Source organism: Paroedura picta, chromosome 5, assembly GCF_049243985.1.
Source record: "Paroedura picta isolate Pp20150507F chromosome 5, Ppicta_v3.0, whole genome shotgun sequence".
In the NCBI taxonomy this organism is placed as follows: Eukaryota; Metazoa; Chordata; class Lepidosauria; order Squamata; family Gekkonidae; genus Paroedura; species Paroedura picta.
Genome location: NC_135373.1, coordinates 121,088,500 through 121,109,502, shown reverse-complemented (window position 1 = coordinate 121,109,502; position 21,003 = coordinate 121,088,500). Strand labels below are relative to the sequence as shown.

At 49.1% G+C, this 21,003-nt stretch overlaps 1 protein-coding gene across 1 annotated transcript in view; it reads right to left on the bottom strand.

The window, feature by feature from the left end:
• Positions 1–21,003, bottom strand: part of USP6NL (USP6 N-terminal like) — a 116,176-nt gene that overhangs the window by 93,729 nt on the left and 1,444 nt on the right.

Genomic DNA, 21,003 nt, shown 5'->3' with positions numbered 1-21,003 from the left:
GGAACAAGAGGGAAGGGCAGTGTTAAGTTGGCAGCTCCTTCCTCACCCCAATTTCTTCCACAGCTGCCCCGGTGTAAAAGGGGTTATCCCATCCCTGCACATGTTCTTTTTGGCCCTCTGCCTACCTCAGGAGTGAGAAATCTGCTAAACCGACATTGCATTTTAATCCATATAATTAATGCCATATGCCTGGCGTTTTATCAAAGATGGCACGGCCCCAAATCCAGCTGGCAGAGAACGCAACTTTTATCTACAGTTCCACAACGGGAGAAGCCTGCAGGAAGCAAACGGAGAGTCTGAAACCGCTCACGGTTTTACTGACCGAAAACCAGGAGGCCTGGTCGTTGGCCGGAAGAGTCGGAGGGGGTCCCGAAGACAGAGGCCTCCAAAATCAAATGAAGTTGCCTACATCGGACACCTAAGGCGATTTGAAAGATTACACCAGATACGAAGACTCAGTGTGGTGCAGTGATTAAAATTATCAGACTAGGCTCCGGATGGGCCCAGGTTCGAATCCTGACTCGTGGCACGGCAGCTTGCTGGGTGACCTCGAGCCAGTTGCATTCTCCCAGCCTAACCTACCTCGCAGAGTTGTTGTGAGGATAAACTGGGGGAGATCGATGTAACCACCTTGGGGTTCCCATTTTGGAAAACAACGGGATATATACCTCACAGGGTTGTTGTGAGGATAACAAGCTGACCCCCATACATCCTTTCTTTTCCCCTGAGGCACAGGAGGGATAGAAGGGGGTGCTTGAGCTGCAGGAAGTGGGTGGGGGTGGGCTAGGGTAGCATGACGCTGGGGTTTTTAAGGGAGTGGGATCTTTGTAGTGCAACCCACCTTGGTAGTGCAACCCACCTTGAGCCACTGGGGTAGTGGCCCCAGCCCCTCACCCCACCCTGGCTTTCCCCAACCCCAACAGACCAACTAGGGAGGATCCTTCTCCTGGATGCTTGAGGCTGATCCTGCATTGAGTGGGTGGTTGCAGGGGTAATCAACCTGTGGTCCTCCAGAGGTCCATGGACTACAATTCCCATGAGCCCCTGCCAGCAAACGCTGGCAGGGGCTCCTGGGAATTGTAGTCCATGGACCTCTGGAGGACCACAGGTTGACAACCCCTGAGTGGTTGGACTAGACGGCCAGCATGGCCCCGTCCAACTCTATGATTCTATCTGGGAACGTGACCAGATGCACGGCCCACCTGGCAGGGTATGAATTACAAGCCAGCAGGGACAATCAAAGCACACAGAAAATGAAGTTTGTGCTAAGACTCCTCCGCTATCCTAATGGGGTTCTCGGGCCTGGCCGCCTTGAGATGTTGCCCTCCTCCCTCCTCCTCCTGCTTGCCCAAAAGGCAGCCCTGCTTTGCCGGGTTTTCTGGGAAAGGCAGGACAGCCACAGACTCTGCTTATGAAAAGGGGGTCTTTGTTACTCCCCAGGGACCGCCCTGCCTGCAGAATGGAACTTCTGTCCGGGCTGGAGGGAGAGAGGCAGCCTCCATCCCAAATGTCCAATTTTATGTGAGTTCAGGAACAAGCAGCTAACTGTGGAGCCTGCGGCCCAGTAAACTCTACACCCGTTTCCAGGAACGGAGGCGGTGGGCCGCCTGCGAGCCGGAGAGCGGTTTGAAATGGAAAAAAAAACATTTCTGCAAATCGCGTGAGCCATGGCAGAAGCCTGCCTCTGCTAATCCACATGGCTCAATCTATCCCCGTGCATCATTTTCATATGTGTGCTGAATTATATCCCAAATGTATTTCTGCACAATTGCGCCACTTCTGGGGTTTATTCGAAGCCTGGAGAATTTTTCCGGGGTTTCACAGTGGTAAAAAGGTTATGAAAGGCTGCATCTGGGGCAACAACGGGTTAGGGGCCTGTGAGGGGATAGAGGGAAATATTCAAAGGCACAAGCTGACCCTTATTTTGACTTCATTAGTATGTTTAAGACCAGTTTAATTCTGAGTATAAGCCTAATGCCGCGACCCTTTAATACAGTTCCTCCTGCTGTGGTGACCGCCAACCATAAAATTATGCAAAGGTTCTTTCACAGAAATTAAACCACAACTGACCAATGGCGTGAAGATCCATTGTTCAGGATTGTATATAAATTGGGTTTTTTTCCAGGGTTTCTCAGTTCAGTTCTGCTTCTTGTCCCACCATGCCCATCTCGCTCTTTTCCGCTGCTCCAGGCAGACAAATGCTCTATCTCGATCTACCCCGCAAGGCTGTTGTGTGGATGTCAACCCCCCCCCCGGCCAAATTCCTTGCCCTGCTGCGACCCCGTGAAAGGGTCGTTCGACCCCCAAAGGGGTCCTGACCCCCAGGTTGAGAACCACCGGTATAAGCTTCCTTGTGCATGAAGAAGTATGCGTGGATACAAAGGTTTATACACAGAATGAAATTTTGTTGGTCTTAAAGGTTCTGCTGGACTCAAACTTTGACATACGGAAAGTCACATAATAATATTAGACACACAAAATACAGCACCAACCCTTTCCCGCTTACAATCTATACCAGGGTTAGTCAAACTGGGGCCCTCCAGATGTCCATGGACTACAATTCCCAGGAGCCCCTGCCAGCATTCGCTGGCAGGGGCTCCTGGGAATAGTAGTCCATGGACATCTGGAGGGCCCCAGTTTGACTACCCCTGATCTATACTATAACCCCAAAGTATCATTTCTTAGCATGGCGTCTTGGTGATCTATATCTAAATCCATTGACCATACCTGGTCTACTTCAGGTACGTCTCTCCATTTCTGATAGGCTGTTAATAAGCTGAGAGCCAAGTTTGGTGTCGTGGTTCGGAGTGCGGACTTCTAATCTGGCATGCCAGGTTTGATTCTGCGCTCCCCCACATGCAGCCAGCTGGGTGACCTTGGGCTCGCCAAAGCACTGATAAAACTGCTCTGACCGGGCAGTGATATCAGGGCTCTCTCAGCCTCACCCACCTCACAGGGTGTCTGTTGTGGGGAGAGGAAGGGGAAGGTGACTGTAAGCCGCTTTGAGACTCCTTCGGGTAGGGAAAAGTGGCATATAAGAACCAACTCTTCTTCTTCTTCTTCAGTGATATCGGGGCTCTCTCAGCCTCACCCACCTAACAGGGGGTCTGTTGTGGGGAGAGGAAAGGGAAGGCGACTGTAAGCCACTTTGAGACTCCTTCGGGTAGAGAAAAGCGGCTTAGAAGAACTAACTCTTCTTCTTCTTCAGTAATCTCAGGGCTCTCTCAGCCTCATCTCCCTCACAGGGTGTCTGTTGTGGGGAGAGGGAAGGGAAGGTGAATGTAAGCCGCTTTGAGACTCCTTCAGGTAGTGAAAAGTGGCATATAAGAACCAACTCTTCTTCTTCTTCAGTGATATCAGGGCTCTCTCAGCCTCACCCACCTCACAGGGGGTCTGTTGTGGGGAGAGGAAAGGGAAGGCGACTGTAAGACACTTTGAGAGTCCTTCGGGTAGAGAAAAGCGACCTAGAAGAACCAACTCTTCTTCTTATTCCACTAAAGTGAATGTATGTTTTTAAAAGCCAATCTTGTAGCACAGGAGTCTGTTTTCCACTGCTGGGGAAACACAACCTTGGCCGCAGTGATCAGCTGTAATTTTATTTGTTGGTTGGTTGGTTTATTTATTAAATTTACATTTTCCGCCCCACCTCCCGAGACCCGCAGCTGATTTGCAGCTCTTTAGCGCTATCTGATAGCTGAACAACAACGTGGCCGGCTTATAGGGGGTTTGAATTCTCAACTTGCTGGATACCGATTTCGTAATTTCTTTCGAGCAGCTGGAGATAACATGTCCATTGGTTTCCGTGTCCACCACACGGAGAGAAAGACTGCATTTATTTTCTGCACAGAACCAGCACTGGCCGGATCTAACCTCATCAATCTTTTGACAGCCTCAGGGATGTCAAATGCCATCTATGCACCATTTCCCACAGATCTTCCCTAAAAGGGAGACAAACTATGAATGTGGGCCCTGCTGACCCTATTTCAGGGGGCTAAGATTCTTGAGTTTAAGGAGACGTTCCAACTGAGATCGTTCCCTCTCTGACAGAAACACCCTATCAGTTCAGAAAAAGCTGTGAGTGTGGTGGTTAAGAGTGGCAGCTTCTAATCTGGCAAGCCAAGTTTGATTCCCCTTTCCTCTACATGCAGCCAGCTGGGTGACCTTGTGCCAGTCACGGCCCTGATAGAGCTGTTCACCCACAGCAGTTCTGATAGGGCTCTCTCGGCCTCGCCTCCCTCCCCGGGTGTCTGTTGCCGGGAGAGGAAGGGAAGGCGACCGGAAGCTGCTTTGAGACCCCTTCAGGCAGTGAGAAGCAGGGAATAAAAACCAATTCTTCTTCTATCTGCACCTTGTTGTTTCTTAGCAATGCTGTTTAGCAATGTTGTTTCTGAAGAAGTGAGCAGTGACTCCTGGAAGTGCCTGTCCTGCCACGAATGTGGTTCGTCTTTCTGCTGCTACTTGAGTTTCTCTACTGCAACAGAAAAACTGATCTGGCTACCGATTTTGGTACGCAAAAGTGTTAACTGTCTTAATGCACAACAAAAAGAGAGTCCAAGAGGTCCTTTAAGACCCACAAAGGTTTATTCAAGGTGTGAGCTTTCCTTTGCATGCGCTCTTCCTCAGACTAAATGAACATCCATCATAACAGTGGAGCTATAAGGCACAAGCAAATTATGGCATTTGCTTATGGATGGGGGCCAGCAAGAACTGGGACAAAGTGTCTGCCGTTAATTACTCACGTGGACAGTTTGATTTCTCCAATGTTTTTGGAGCTGAACTCAACAGGGCTGATTGGCTGTTTTGGCAAAGAATTATCATACGGCATCCTGCGGCTTAATTTGGATACAGTTTCCTAATTTGCCATCATTTTCCTGTGCCTTCTATCTCCACAGTTCTGATGGTTGTTCATTTAGTCTGAGGAAGCGCGCCTGCGCTCGGAAGCTCACGCCTTGAATAAATTTCTTTGTTGTTCTTAAAGCTGCTACTGGACTCTATTTTTGCTGTGCTACTTCAGACCAACAGGGCGACCCACTTGAATCTGTCCTAAAGCAGACAGCGTTCTCCCGACACTGCTGTAATAACTGATGTTTCATGGCGTTCCTCGCCATGTTCAGCAAATCGCACCGCATGGGAAAAGCAGGTGCGGGTGCACATCGCTCCAGGAGAAAGGGTGGGAGAAAGAGTGCTAATTATCTCAAGAGTCCTGTGCCACCACCTCAGGCTTACTCTATAACACATTTGTTAACATTGTCTTGTACTGGTCACTTGTTGCAACTCATGCCAGCTTGGTGTAGTGGTTAGAAGTGGGGACTTCTAATCTGGTGAGCCACATTTGATTCCCCGCTCCCCCACATGCAGCCAGCTGGGTGACCCTGGGATCACCACAGCACTGATAAAACAGTTCTGACCGAGCAGGAATATCAGGTCTTTCTCTGCCTCAGCTCCCTCGCAGGGTGCCTGTTGTGGGGAGAGGAAAGGGAAGGCGAATGTAAGCCCCTTTGAGACTTCTTCGAGTAGAGAGAAAAGTGGCATAGAAGAACCAACTCTTCTTCTCCTTCAGTAATATCAGGGCTCTCTCAGCCTCACCTCCCTCACAGGGTGCCTGTTGTGGGGAGAGGAAAGGGAAGGCGACTGTAAGCCACTTTGAGAGTCCTTCGGGTAGAGAAAAGCGGCATAGAAGAACCAACTCTTCTTCTCCTTCAGTAATATCAGGGCTCTCTCAGCCTCACCCACCTCACAGGGTGTCTGTTGTGGGGAGAGGAAAGGGAAGGCGAATGTAAGCCACTTTCAGCCTCCTTCGGGTAGAGAAAAGCAGCATATAAGAACCAACTCTTCTTCTTCAGTAATATCAGGGCTCTCTAAGCCTCACATCCCTCAAAGGGTATCTGTGGTTGGGAGAGGAAAGGCAAGGAGATTCTAAGCCACTTTGAGCCTCCTTCGGCTAGAGAAAAGCGGCATATAAGAACCAACTCTTCTTCTTCTAAAAGAGAGGCTGATTCTGTGAAGATACAAGGGGGTGGCAGGTTACACTGTCAGCAATAGGGTTGTGGGTGTTGGTGCAGGGGGTTGGACTAGATGGCCCAGGAGGTCCCTTCCAACTCTATGATTCTAAAAGTCTCTCTGTCCCTTCAACCCGAAGGGAATGGAGAGCTAAGACAGCATCTGGTCATCAGAGCTGAAGAGGAGGGAAGGTCGAACTATTTTTTAAATTAATCTGAATATGTTCCAGTCTGCAGAAAACAGCAAGAGCCCAGCAGCACCTTCAAGACTAACCAATTTGGACTCAAGTTTTTACGGCAAATTGGCAGCAAGGGACGAGCTTCCGTAAGTCACCGCTCACTTCTTCAAAAAAATGCTCTTTACGGACTGGGATGAGAAGGTGTGTGTGGGGGGGGGAACATTTTAATTACATGTTCTACAAGGTTCGCAGGCTGTTCCTATCTTGAGACGAGTTAACAAGGAAGACACAGATCTGACTGTCTGATGCTCGAGGCCAGTGTTCATCTTTAATGGATTAATTCCAAGCTCCCTAACCATGGGTGGCATAACATCGTCCCAAGACGAACAATTAAAAAACATTCTGTTTTCAAATGAGTTTCTATGGCAAATTATTGGTTAATGGGGTTTTTGCCAGGGATTCCAGTGGCCTAACCGGAAAAAGGAGCCGTTCTTGCAAAATTTAACTGAACACGACAATCTGTACTGCGCACAAAAAGCCATCTATGTTCCTTTATCAAGGAGAGAGAGGCCAGCTGCAGCTGGCTGCAATCCTTTGGTGCTGAGAGCTCTCCATACGGTTCAGCTCTCCATGTAACAGAAGAGGCACGCTCTGCTGCCAGATGCCCACGGCACAGATGTTAACATCCGTTTCGTAGCCCAGAACCTCTCCGCTTGCCATTCAGTGAGAGAAATCTCCTAGATCAGGGGTAGTCAAACTGCGGCCCTCCAGATGTCCATGGACTACAATTCCCAGGAGCCCCCTGCCAGCGAATGCTGGCAGGGGGCTCCTGGGAATTGTAGTCCATGGACATCTGGAGGGCCGCAGTTTGACTATCCCTGTCCTAGATCATGCGCGTCTTTCAGGATCGGGTGGCCTCGGGCCTGTGTCTGTCTGGCCTACCTCACAGGGTTCCTGGTAAGGATAAATAGGGAAAGGGGTGAATTGCCCACACAGCCCTGAGCTTCGGAGGAAGGGTTTAAAAACGGAGGCAGGCAGCTGAGCATGGGACGAAATGTGACTGGGGAAATATGGGAAGGCACCCAGTTGCCCACCTCCAGGTAAGACCTGCCAAAATTACACAGGATCTCCCAACAATCCAGTTCCCCTGGAACAGGTGGCAGCTCTAGAAGGTGGACTCTGTGGCTTCACATCCCACTGAGGTCCCTCCCCCCAAACCCATGCTCCCATCACAAATTTTCAGGAATTTCCCAACCAGGAGCTTGCAACCCTAGAAGCAAGGCACCTAAGATAAGTAAGGCCTGCCTGCCTGTTCAAAAAACAGTCTCTCTGGCTGGGCTCCAAAACCCAAAGTAAAGAGGGCGGAAAGAAAGGCAGACAGAGGGGGTGCTCCAAAGGAGGAGCTTTTTGCAGGAAGGAAAACTGGCCTCGCTGGAAGGGTTGAGCGTATTTGACCACATGAAGCTGCCTTGTACTAAATCAGTGCATCAGATCATCTACTTGGATCTGCACCAGCTCTTGAGAGATTCGGAAAGAGGTCTTTCACCTCACCTACTGCCTGTTCTTCTTGGATTGGAGAGGCTGGGGATTGAACCTGAGACATTCTGCATGCCTAGAAGATGCTCTACCACTGAGCCACAACCCCTCCTCACAGCTCTCCAGGGTCTCACAGGTCAAGGTCCTTCCCATCTCCTATTGCCTCATCCTTTTAGCTGGAGATGCTGGGGATTGAACCTGGAACCATCTGCATGCCAAGCAGATGCTCTATTGCCAACCCACAGCCTCTCCCCTAAGCCCTGATTGTTATTTCTTCCCCAAATGTGCTCATTTTTGCCCCACATTTAAATTATTCATCTTAAGGCAGTTTACAGTATGATAAAAAAAGCAACGGGTTGGATCCGACTGTTCCACTGGCACATTCCTCCAGAGCAAGGAGCAATGCCCTGGAACAGGGGTAGTCAAACTGCGGCCCTCTAGATGTCCATGGACTATAATTCTCATGAGCCCAGGGGCTCATGGGAATTGCAGTCCATGGACATCTGGAGGGCCACAGTTTGACTACCCCTGCTCTGGAAGAACAGAGCGGTGGGATCCAACCCAACAGGAAAGAAAAAATAAATTTTGCTTGGATGAAGAAGAAGAGAGAACTTGGGAGGGGTGTTGTACCCCGCTTTTTGCTACCCAAAGGTGTCTCAAAGTGGCTTACAATTGCTCAGAAAGAACGGTGACTGGCCCAAGGTCACCCAGCTAGCTGCATGTGGGGGAGTGGGGAATCAAACCCGGTTCTCCAGATTACTGGCCACCGCCTTTAACCCTTACTCCACACTGGCTCTCAAAACAGGCTGACTCTTCTGAGAGTCTGAACTCCTGCAAGCTTGGGCCAGTGGCCAGAACACTTCTATGCAAGGAACTAGTTTAGCCTAGTAGGGCACTCATAATAATCAGAGCCGTCCACGGCATCATTTACAATTCTCCTTAGGACACTCCTCCGTATTTCTTTTCCCTAGAAAAGCTGTCTCAACTCGAAGCGGAGTTTTAACAGAATGCATACAGACTAACTTTCACATCTTTGTATTCAAATGAATTTTAAAAGGCAAGGTGTTTCTCTCTTCTCCTTTTTTTAAATAACTATAAGGTGCCTCCCTTCCTTCTCTTTGCAGCACAAACCAAATTACATTAACACTGAGGTTAAAACTCACCCTGATTAAGATTTTAATCAGAATTAGGAGCCACCTTGGGAGGAATAAACATAAAGCCGTTTCGTTTGGATTCATTCCAAAGGCTGAAAAGTTCTCTCGGGCAGACGTAAGGAGGGGAAAAAACGCATCGGCAGGGTTTGGACACCATGACAAACCAAAACAGGGCTCGCTGCACAGGTTTTAAGCAGAGTAGGCTAAAGAGCGTAAGAGGCTTCCTGGACCAGGCCAGTGGACCATCTAGTCCAGCGTCCTGTCTCACACAGTGGCCAACCAGTCCCTCTGGAGGGCCAACAACAGGGCAGAGAGACCAAGGCCTTCGTAATAACATAAGGAGAACCCTGCTGTTTAGACCTGTAGTTTATCTAGTCCAGATTCCTATCTCCCACACTGGCCAGCCAGTTTCTCTGGAAGGCATTGAGGCTGAGGCCTTCATAAGAATATCAGAAGAGCCCTGATGGATCAGACTAGAGGTCCATCTAGTCCAGCAGCCTGCCTCATACAGTGGCCAGCCAGTTCCTCTGGATGGCCAACAAGAAGACATAGCGAGGCCTTCCCCTGATGTTGATTCCTTGCTCTGAGATCCAGAGGTTTACTGCCTCTGAATGTGAATGTTGCTTTTCGTCACCCATGGCTAATAGTCACTCAAAGACCTGACTCCCATGAATACATCTAACCTGCTTTTAAAGCCACATATACCTGTGGCCGTTTCAACAACCCTCTGGCACTGAATTCCACATTTCAATCGCTCCTGGAGTACGGAAGCATTTCCTTTGGTTGGTTCTAAATCTATTACCCATTCATTAATGGGGTTTTAGAAAAACTCAGTTTCCCATTCGTTGGGAGGGGAGCTGGACGACATCACATGACCATATATGGTCATATCACCCAATAAAAGTTTAACAAGTTTTAAATATATTAACTCCCAGTCATTCGGGAAACCCTTCCAGGGCCATCAAGGAACCCTGGGGTACTCTTCCCCATGGTCGATAAATAAATTCATGCAGAAAAATTAAAACAGTTACAAAGACAAGCAGCCTGAATAGGCCTCCTGGAAAGTAATGATAGAATCAGAGTTGGAAGGGACCTCCAGGGTCATCTAGTCCAACCCCCTGCAGAACGCAGGAAATTCACAACTACCTCCTCATCCACAGTGACCCCAATTCCATGCCTACATGATGCCCCCACACACACACACACCAGAATCCCTGGCCACTGTAGCCTGGAGGAAATTTGCCTCCCGAACCCCAAAGTGGCGATCAACATTCCCCTGGGTATGAAGAAAGGGCCACCCCTTTCTGCTCACCCACTCACCGTCGGCCTAAGTTCATGGAATCAAATCAGCCCCCTTTTCACTTAAAACTGCAGGTGACATGTCAATGATCCGCTGTGATAAATACATCCTTAACGTACACAAGGACCTCATCACCATCGTCCCTATCTCAAGACCATCGCCTACACTGGATACACTCAGGGGTACACAACCAGCTCTTTAACTGCCCCCTTTACCAGCAAATGACTCGTTCGTTCCTGTCACCTAATGCCAATTTTCGGTGTGCCGCTCTTTCCGCCTACAATTTCCTGCTCAGCAGTTAAAACCGGCTTTCGGGCCCACTCAATCCGTCACCTTCCAGCACTTCTACCATATAAACATTACCCTAAAAGCCCCCCAAACTCTGCAGCAGCTCTTCCAACCCTTCACCGCCTGCCCTGTGCTTCTTCACAGGAGAACCCGAAGACCTTGAGCTGGACTCCCAGGACTTGTACAGGTAAAATTCATCTGGCCGTCGGGGATGTGAAAGTCCCTCGGCCTGAGACCCTGGAGAGCAGCTGCCGGTCCGAGTAGGCAATGCTGACTCTGGTGGAGCCAATAGTCTGCTCCAGTATAAGCCACTTCGTGCGATCGCCAGGCTGGAATCAGGCAAAAGAAAATCGGAGCAGGGTCCAGAATGGGGAAGAAGGCACGGAGGAAAGGAGGGAGGGCTCCTTTGCTTGGCACGCAGGAAGTCCTAGGTTTATGGCAGACCGGGAAGGGTTTCCTAAATGGGTGGGAGTTATTTTTATATATTTTTTAAAAAATTTGTTAAACGTTTATCGGGTGATATGACCATATATGGTCATGTCAACCTCCCGCCCCCTCCAAAAATGGCCAATGATGGACCTGGGGGTGGTGGGAAGGGAGGGAGGGGTGCTTCCCGACCACATTCTGCACAATTTGCGCCACTTCTGGGATTTCTCAATGCTAAAAATGTTGACGAAGGCTGAGTCAGGCCAATGATAACCATGTGTCAAAAGAGACATTGCTGAGCTGGAAGGGAAAAAATACAGAGGAGGGCAAAAAGATGTTGAGGTCAGCCTTCAGGGAGGGCAGTGAATGAATGAATGAATGAATGAATGAATGAATGAATGAATGAATGAATGAATGAATGAATGAATGAATGAATGAATGAATGAATGAATGAATGAATGAATCTGAGACTTTTCGTTTAGAAAAAAGACAACTAAAGGTGAAGACTGATAAGAGATTCATAAAATCGTACCCAAATTCAAGGGCATCCAACGAAGTCAACAGGCAGTAGGAAACGGGCAGGCAAAAGGAAATACTTTTACCCAGAGCAAGTAATTTAATTTTGTGGGATTCACTGCCAAGGGAGGTAGCGATGGCCGCTATATTCAAATAAACTTGGGCGCTGTTGTGCAAAGAGACACAATTTGCCAGCTGGCCTTACACAAGAGGAGGAGGGAACATAGAAGGTTGAAGGATCCCCCCAAGCTTCTTTGCATGGCCCTGAGCTCTGGTTGGTCTTTCCTATAGGCTGCCTAAGGAGGTGGTGAGCTCCCCCTCACTGGCAGTCTTCAAGCCAAGGTTGGATACACACTTTTCTTGGATGCTTTAGGATGCTTAGGGCTGATCCTGCGTTGAGCAGGGGGTTGGACTAGATGGCCTGTGTGGCCCCTTCCAACTCTGTGATTCTGTGATTCTATGATTCTATTCCATCTGAACTGGAGTGCTTTTCATCAGTGCTTCGTATCTGTGGATCTGCTCCCCTGACAGCTCCACTCATCCCCCATTCCTTGCTTCAAACCTGCAGGTTCCGCCAGCTCCATTCCTCGGGGGGACCCGCCTCAGCAAAATCTGCAGCTTCTCCCACCCATCTTTCAAGGAGCAATGCCAGTTGTCTGGCAACAAATTAAATGAATCTTTCTCCGCTCGGAAGCAGACAACAACCGCCCGACCCCGAGCGGAAGACGGCCCACGGTCTCCCTTCATCTCTTATTTGCTGTCTATTATCTGCAAGATAAAATATTGGGGGTGGGGGAGAAACCACGGTGTGGGGGGGGGGGGCGGTTGGGCGAAGGAGCAGGAGATGCGTTTGTTTACGTGCTGCCGAACCGAGCCCCCTCCAATCTCAGATCTGCGCTTCTGCAACAGCAGCCCCCCCCCCATCTCAGCCGTATCCAAAGGGGTCCGGATCCCACCTGCTGCTAGATGGAGTCAACTGAAGTCGGCATCCGGTTTTGGCATTTAAAGTCTTCATCTTGTCAGGCGAGGCAATTAAGGCATCTGTAAATTTGTCTCGTCGGGAAGGCAGCACGGCTAGACGCAGGCGGGGGAACTTGCCCACCCGGCCAACCAAACGGCTGACAACGTCTGGGGATTTCTTTTCATCCAGGAGTTAAATATGTATGCGATTGCTACAGGCGACAAAACCGGCTAGCGTTTTTGAGACAGCAACGCAAGATCCGGTTCCCGGGCGCTCTCCGCCTCTTTGAAGGTTGCCGCTTGTTGTTCTAGCCGCCCCGTAACTTACGACGGGCGGAAATTCCCCAAAAGGCGTTCTAGATCAGGGGTAGTCAACCGGTGGTCCTCCAGATGTCCATGGACTACAATTCCCATGAGCCCCTGCCAGCATTTGCTGGCAGGGGCTCATGGGAATTGTAGTCCATGGACCTCTGGAGGACCACAGGTTGACTACCCCTGTTCTAGATCACGGCAGCCATATTTATGGATGGACTATATATGCAGTGCGTATATATGCACCGGAGCCCACCATCCAGCTTGTGCCCATGTGGCTGTTTTGCCTATTGAATTCCAGCTCAAGTTCAAGGTTTTGGTTCTGACCTTTAAGGCCACTTGCGGCCTGCGACCAGTGTATCTATGTGACTCTCTTACTCCCCATGGCCCTCTCAGGACACTCCGCTCTGCACAGACTAACAGATTGGCGATCCCCAGCCCATGTGAGGTTTTACCTGGCCTTGACCGGAAGCAGGGCCTTTTCGGCCCTGGCCCCAGTCTGGTGGAAAGAGCTCCCAGAAGAGCTATGGGCCCTCCTGGAGCTAATGCAGTTCCGCAGGGCCTGCAAGACGAGGTCTTCGGGCAGTTGTTTGGTTGAGGCCAGACTAACGGGACCTCTTGGGAACACTCCAGTGTTCGCCACCTGGGTTGCATCTTCTTCTACTGGTTTGTGGACAGCCAGGGGGACAGCATGGCTGAGGATGGGAGGATTTTTATGTAGTTTTAACGTTTTATGCCTTTGGTACTAGTTTTAATAATGTATTTTGGATTTGGTGTTAACCGCTGCGAATTGGCTGACCAGGAGCAGCAGCCTACAAACACGATGAAATAAATAAATTATATTCCACCTCCCGGAGTGATGCTCGGAGGGGCCAATAATGGGGTGCAGCACCAGCTGCTTAAAGAATAAATAGCTTCATTGAGACCTGAAACAACTTTGTAAAGGAAGAGATGAGAGAGAGAGAGAGAGAGAGAGAGAGAGAGAGAGAGAGAGAGAGATTATTATTATATCTGTTATTATTCATAACAGATCTTACATATTCCAACACCAATCTGCCTAGCCCCTTGATTTGTGCCACAACACAAACTCTTCTTGACCCTTTTTTAATCTTGCGTTAAGTCGATGGGTTCATTTATTTATTTGTACGGTCACAAGCCAGGATGTAAAACTTAGGCATAGCAAAACATTAAGATTTTAAGACATGTCGAAAGGTGTAGAGCAGGGGTAGTCAACCTGTGGTCCTCCAGATGTTCATGGACTACAATTCCCATGTGCCCCTGCCAGCAAACGCTGGCAGGGGCTCATGGGAATTGCAGTCCATGAACACCTGGAGGACCACAGGTTGACTACCCCTGGTGTAGAGAACAAAATTGGTCCTCATTAAGAAGTTCGAGGTGTAGTCAATGGGTTCTTGTCATCCCCACCACAAGTCCAAAAAGACGACCACGCAAACTAGCAGCTGAGGACAGCCACAGCAATAATTCTTCCTTAAAAGGATGTTGGAGGAGCTAGTTAGAGGAGCTATTACTCGGGCATCCAAAATGGATCCCACGAGCTCAGAAAACCAGGTGAACTCCGTTTGTCCGCTTCCAAAAAGCTTAAAGATAACTTTACTGCCTTCGCAAAGGCACAGAACACAAAATGCTTATCGGCAAACCGCCCTCGTTGTGCCGATATGTGTCAAGGAAAGGGGAATGAAGAGGTCAATAAAGCAGCTGAAGCCTAATTGGATTCGGACGTTCACCCTTGCCGACGGAAACCCATTCACGGGGATTGCTTAGCCTTGGAGAGAACGCGGAACATTCCCAGTCATCCAACCAGGAGAAGACAAATATCAAGATACCGTCTTGTGCGCAAACGTTATGTATTTTAAGCGAATACACCAGAGCTACAGGACACGGGTGACCCATTATCCCTGGCTGAAAGCAATACGATATCATTCGAGCAGGTTTAATGGTAGCACGCTGAGTGATGCCGAAGCAATTCAGGAAAACGCTGCAGTGTTCCTACCCATGTGCTTCTTTGGAGAAATGGGGAAGAGTCCCGCAAAAGTTCTCCAAAGGGCTAGGGCACCGGGATCAAATCAGATGCAGTATGACAGGGGTAGTCAACCTGTGGTCCTCCAGATGTCCATGGACTACAATTCCCATGAGCCCCTGCCAGCAAACGTTGGCAGGGGCTCGTGGGAATTGTAGTCCATGGACATCTGGAGGACCACAGGTTGACTACCCCTGCAGCGGGAGATATGTGGGTGGGGTCAGATTCATAGCGGCCAGGGATGCTGGAGGCCCCAGTTCGATTACTGCCTTCACAGCAGAAACCAAACTTACAGAACCAAGCAGACTGTGAATGTAGAAAAAACAGGGCCTGGAAGTTGTGTGGAGCCACGCTGAAGACCAGAGAGAACAAAACGTGCATGCCTCAGCCGGTTTACCTGCAATTTACCTGGAAAATTTTACCATACAGAAGACAAAAGTAATGTCAGGGGGTCAACACCAATCAGCACAACTAGGACAATCGCTTGAAGATAAAATCAAGAAATAGTATTAAATTGTTTTCTGGGAACAGCTACTGCTCCGGAGGTTGTTGTTGTTAGGTGCGAAGTCGTGTCCGACCCATCGCGACCCCATGGGCAGTGATCCTCCAGGCCTTCCTGTCCTCTACCATTCCCCGGAGTCCATTTAAAGTTTGCACCCATTGCTTCAGTGACTCCATCCAGCCACCTCGTTCTCTGTCATCCTCTTCTTCTTTTGCCCTCGATCGCTTCCAGCATTAGGCTCCAGAGGTACGCCCCGGCAAAAAAGGACTTCCGTTATACCCCTCCAGACATTTTGGAAAGAAAGATCTCACATGCAAACTGACAAACGTAGGAGCGCAGACAACATGAAGCTGCTGTACTTATTTTATCAGTGCAGTGACGAGGCCAAGGTAGCTGCATGTGGAGGAGCTGGCTGCATGTGGAGGAGGAGCGGGGAATCAAACCCACCTTAGAAGTCCATGCTCCTAACCACTACACCAAACTGGCTGGCCATGACCGTGTCTGGAGTCCTGTGACCAGCTTGGGGAAACATAGAAACCTGACTCCTTCCCAACCTTCTGTGAACGTTCACACTCCCTCCCTCCTGTTCCGGGGCGGAGTCGGACTCCAGAAGTGACAAGACGTCAATGGCTCAATACCTCCGTATTAGCTCCGTATTAGCTAGCCACAGTGTCCCACCTGACGAGCCCAGAGTCCAGGACAAGATCTGCACTTTGCAGGTAGGGAAACACATCTTGAGTATCAGAGACCTGCCTGAGGCCGCCTGATTTGTCCACGTTCCCAACAGAGTTCTAAACTCAGCTCTCCTTAGCCAGAATGTCACTTATCGTTTGGCTCATGACAGTGGCTCCCAGGCGTTATCCTGACTTGGCCTCCCAACAGAACCACGCTGTCAAAACGGATGCAGTGACTTAGCCAGCACGTAAACGCAAGGGTATGAATAAATGAAATCAAAGCCATCAATTCCCAATAATCAGCAAGGTCACATTCCTCCAGCAGAAGATGCCAGTGACAGATCCTTCCACATGCAAACCATGCGCCCTGCCATAGACTTATGGCCCCTTCTCACTTAGGAGCCGAGGGCATGAAACACAGTATATCTTTTCAAAGATTCACACACACACACACACACACACAACTTGGAACTCTAATAAGCAGCAATAAAAAGGAAGCTTCCAAGTAGTCCACTTCTTTTAAAAATGGGATAATTTATTAACTGGCTTGGGAACACCAGATAATTTATCGCCCTTTCAAAAAAAAAAAAATAGACCACTTAGCAAGATGGCAGTTTAAGTTCCTTGCAAGAGAATCTTTATTGGCAGTCAAAAGTTCCTTAAACTTGCCCCTGGTTAACATTTGGAACACAAATGGATTCTCCAGCTTTGGAAATTTTTAAACAGAGGCTGGATCACCATCTGATGGAGAGGCGGATTCTGTCAAGGCTCAAGGGGATTGCAGGTAACCTGATGAGCGATAGGGTTGTGAGTGTCCTGCATAGTGCGGGGGGTTGGACTGGATGACCCAGGAGGTCCCTTCCAACTCCATGATTCTATGATTCTAATTAAGAGACAGCTACCTACAATGCACTAAGGCAATTCATGGGAGAACCACAGAATCTCAAACAATGATTGTTCAGTGAGTCAGAATCAAGCCCTGCTGCACCCTTACAATAAACCAAGAGGGGTACATCTACGCCACCAACCAAGTCCATTCAGGAGACCAAAGTCTATTTGCTTTTGCAATTGAGGAAGAAAATGAGCTCGGGCAAAATAAACATGTTGCAATGGCCCGGGATGTCATTCTAATTAAGTTAGCATTGCTAAGGAAACAGGACATAGGAGAAATCTCATGTCCAGATCTCTGCACTTGCACAGTGCATAACACTCAGCACATCATTTCAGAGGGAAGGACAAGCCCCGTTCACAGATCCACAGGTAGGGCTTCAACGCATAAGAAAATATTCAAATGCTGACATTTTCGTACTGTCTTTCTGTCAAAAAGGTATCCATCAGGAGGCTCGCAAATAAAAAGAGGACAATGAAATCGTCATAAAATAATCACAGCAGGTAAACAGAGATAAGAAAACCAAGAAGCAAGCAGAGCATTCCAAGGCTCGACGGAAAAAAAGGTCTTAACCTGTTGCTGAAAACTTTGGGAAGACAACATTTGAACCCCCCCCCCCCACAAAGCCTTTAGAGCAGGGGTAGTCAAACTGCGGCCCTCCAGATGTCCATGGACTACAATTCCCAGGAGCCCCCTGCCAGCATTCGCTGGCAGGGGGCTCCTGGGAATTGTAGTCCATGGACATCTGGAGGGCCGCAGTTTGACTACCCCTGCTTTAGAGAAAAGCTTTGCCTTTTTCTAAGGACTTGCTGCACCTAAGAGAGTAATAAAGACAGCAAAGGGCTTCCAAAGGTAACTCAGACCAGGACAGCGGTCGATGTGAAGCCTTGGCGTCAGACTTTATGTAGCCCTACAGTGGCCAATATCCAAGAATGGCTCATGGGACATCAGCAAGGAGGTTTCGAAGGCGCTCAAGATGTTGCATCACACACCCCTTCTTCCAGCCTGCAAGGTAGGCTGCAGGTAACATGCCCCACATCACCAAAAAAGCTTCCACGACCGAGTGGAGATTCAAACGTGGGTCTGCAAGCTCGTAGTCTCACTCCAACATCTACTCTACGCTGGCTCCCACTATTCCTCACAAACCACTTTAGGAACTTATTAATCCCGGAAAACGTTGGGGAGGGGCCGTGGCGGAGAATTCACTGGTCATGTGGGCAGTCCAGGGTCCAATCCCCGATTAAAAGAAGAAGAGGAGCTGGCTTTTTGTACGCCGCTTTTTACTACCCCGGTCTCAAAGTGGCTTTCCGTCACCTTCCCTTCCTCGCCCCATCATAGACTCCCTGTGAGGTAGGTAACGCTGAGAGAGCTCTGAGAGAACTGTGACTGGCCCCAGGTCACCCAGCAGGCTGCATGTGGAAGAGTGGGGAATCAAACCGACCGAACTCAAAAGCCTCTACGTAAGACTCTGCTGATGAGAGTAGAAAATACTGACATTTAAGGACCAATTATCTGACGGAGGATATGGAAGCTTCATGACATTTGCCGTGGGGTAGGAGGCTGCCTGCCACCTGAGAAATCTCTTCTCCCCCCCCCCCACAAAAAAAGCTCAACCGTACCACACAGAAAACCCATATATTTCTTTGGATTCCAAACCCCTTATTGAAAGCATGTCATCACCAGCCATCCACTGGGTATTTAGGGGGGCCAGCAAATCAGGACATTGGGGACATCTCTGAAACTGGCCATTTTCAAGGTGGAGACAAGGATTATGATCACCCTTAAAATTCCATCTCCTAGAGCAGGGGTGGCCCAACGGTGGACCTCTAGAGGTCCATGGAGTACAATTCCCTTGCCAATGCAGGGGCTTCATGGGAATTGTAGTCAATGGACATCTAGAGGGCCACCGTTGGGCCACCTTTGCCTGCTGACAACTTTCCTGGCTCCCACCGACATAGCATGAGGCCCTTTGATGTGGGAATGTAGGCAGGCTGCGGTGGCCGTTGGTCCCGCCTCCTGTGGCAGCCATTTTGTGGCTTCGCCCACCCCGCGGTGTCGGAATTCCAAAAGCTCCTGCAGGCTCAAAAGGGTTGGGGACGTCACGAACTTTCACAAGCAAGACTGGCAAAATTAGGAAAATGCAAGGGAGTCCAGATTTTTGCACTCTCCGCTGCTTTTTTTGGGCCTCTTGTGGCGCAGAGTGGTAAGGCAGCCGCCTGAAAGCTTTGCCCATGAGGCTGGGAGTTCAATCCCAGCAGCCGGCTCAAGGTCAACTCAGCCTTCCATCCTTCCGAGGTCGGTAAAATGAGCACCCAGCTTGCTTGCTGGGGGGTAAACGGTAATGACTGGGGAAGGCACTGGCAAACCACCCCATATTGAGTCTGCCATGAAAACACTAGAGGGCATCATCCCAAGGGTCAGACATGACTCGGTGCTTGCACAGGGGATACCTTTACCTTTACCTTTTGCTGCTTTTACAGCCACACCTTCCTGCTTCACGTAGCCTCATCCGAGGCTCATTAAATTCCCCTCCCCCTTCTAATGCACGGGGGATTCCTGATATCTCACCGGTGACCATCTCTTTTCTTTGTTTACCGAAAAGCTGCTAACAAGACTGACTCATTCCTCCCAACGCAGTCTTGACAGACTCCATTCGCCCGGGGTCACGTTCAATTATAGCTCAGAAAGAAATATGGAATCGCTAAACAGCTTTTTCAAGCCGGGCTTACAAGAACTTCTGCTCCGTTGAAGGTGGAATTCCTGCGGAAATCTTATGCAACACTTTCCCGATTTGTTCAACAGTCAAGGTGTATTTCCGGGACGGACGTCCCTGCCTGTGGCCCAACCCGGGCAAAGGGAGGTCCCCTTTTGACGCCCATTCATTTCAAACCGGGGAGAGCCAACTTGTCTCGATGAAAAGAACGGGACTTTGAAGGGTTCCACTCTGGCTGGATCGGGTCCTTATTATAGATTCATGAAAGCATGAAAATATAGTCCTCATACATCTCTAGACCCAATGATTGGCTGAACGCTGGCTAATTAAAACAGGAGAGTTTTTTTTAAAAGACAGAGAAATAAAATGCGGTTTAATGAAATCTTTATTTCTCCTAATTAAGGGAGAAGGAAAAGAAAGGTCAATCTAGTTTGATTTATTGTACGGGAGGAAAAGAGGTAGCTGTTTTACATTTGTTTTAGATGGGGACCCATGTTCGTCTGTCGGTAGCTGTCAAAAAGAGCAAGAGTCCGGCAGTAACTTAAAGACTTAAAGTAGCACCTTGAAGACTGGCAAAATTTGGGGCAGGGAGTGAGCTTTCGTGAGTCATTGCCCGCTTCTTCAGGTATCGGAAGAAGTGGCCAGTGATTCATGAAAGCTGACCCCCCCTGCCACAAATTTTGTTAATATTGAAGGTGCTAGTGGTCTCATGTTACATATATGTCAACATTTCTTTTGACGTCCCGTTACTGGAGATGAGCAATCGTGCACAAACCACTCCATCCTACATATGAGAAAGTGAGAGAGAGAAAGAGAGATGCATACATACAAACTCACAACAAATTATAGAATCATAGAGCTGGAAGGGACCTCCTGGGTCATCTAGTCCAACCCCCTGCACAGTGCAGGATGCTCAAAACCCTATCGCTCATCCACTGTCACCTGCCACCCCTTGAACCTTCATAGAATCAGCCTCTCTGTCAGATGGCTCTCCAGCCTCTGTTTAAAAATCTCCAAAGATGGAGAACCCACCACCTCCCGAGGAAGCCTGTTCCACTGAAGAATCGCTCTAACTGTCAGGAACTGCTTCCGGACGTTGAGACGGAATTTCTTTCGAATTAAGCGTATAATGTAAGTTTAAGGAGCTAAGCAGATGGTTTCACAAGAACCACTGCATATTTGACCGTGATTACAGCCACGCAAGCAATCTGCAAATGCACACAAACGATCCTGCAGCTTAAAAACACCTTTTTATGCAGGCCAACTCATTTGCTTGGAAGCAAGTTTCATCGAAAACCAAGGGAGCGTTCAGAATTATGGCACGGCAAGGGAAATGGATGGCAGACCTCCGCCGAACCTACACGCTGATCATCAAATGAGAGCGGTCAACAGACGAAACAAAAGCCAGCCAAACAAAACGTTAGAGACTTTTCCTATAGAGGGGTCAAAGGTTTACAACTCTCTGCCTGCTCCTGCGACACAAGAGTTTGCCCATCTGTAAAACAGCATCCTACGGA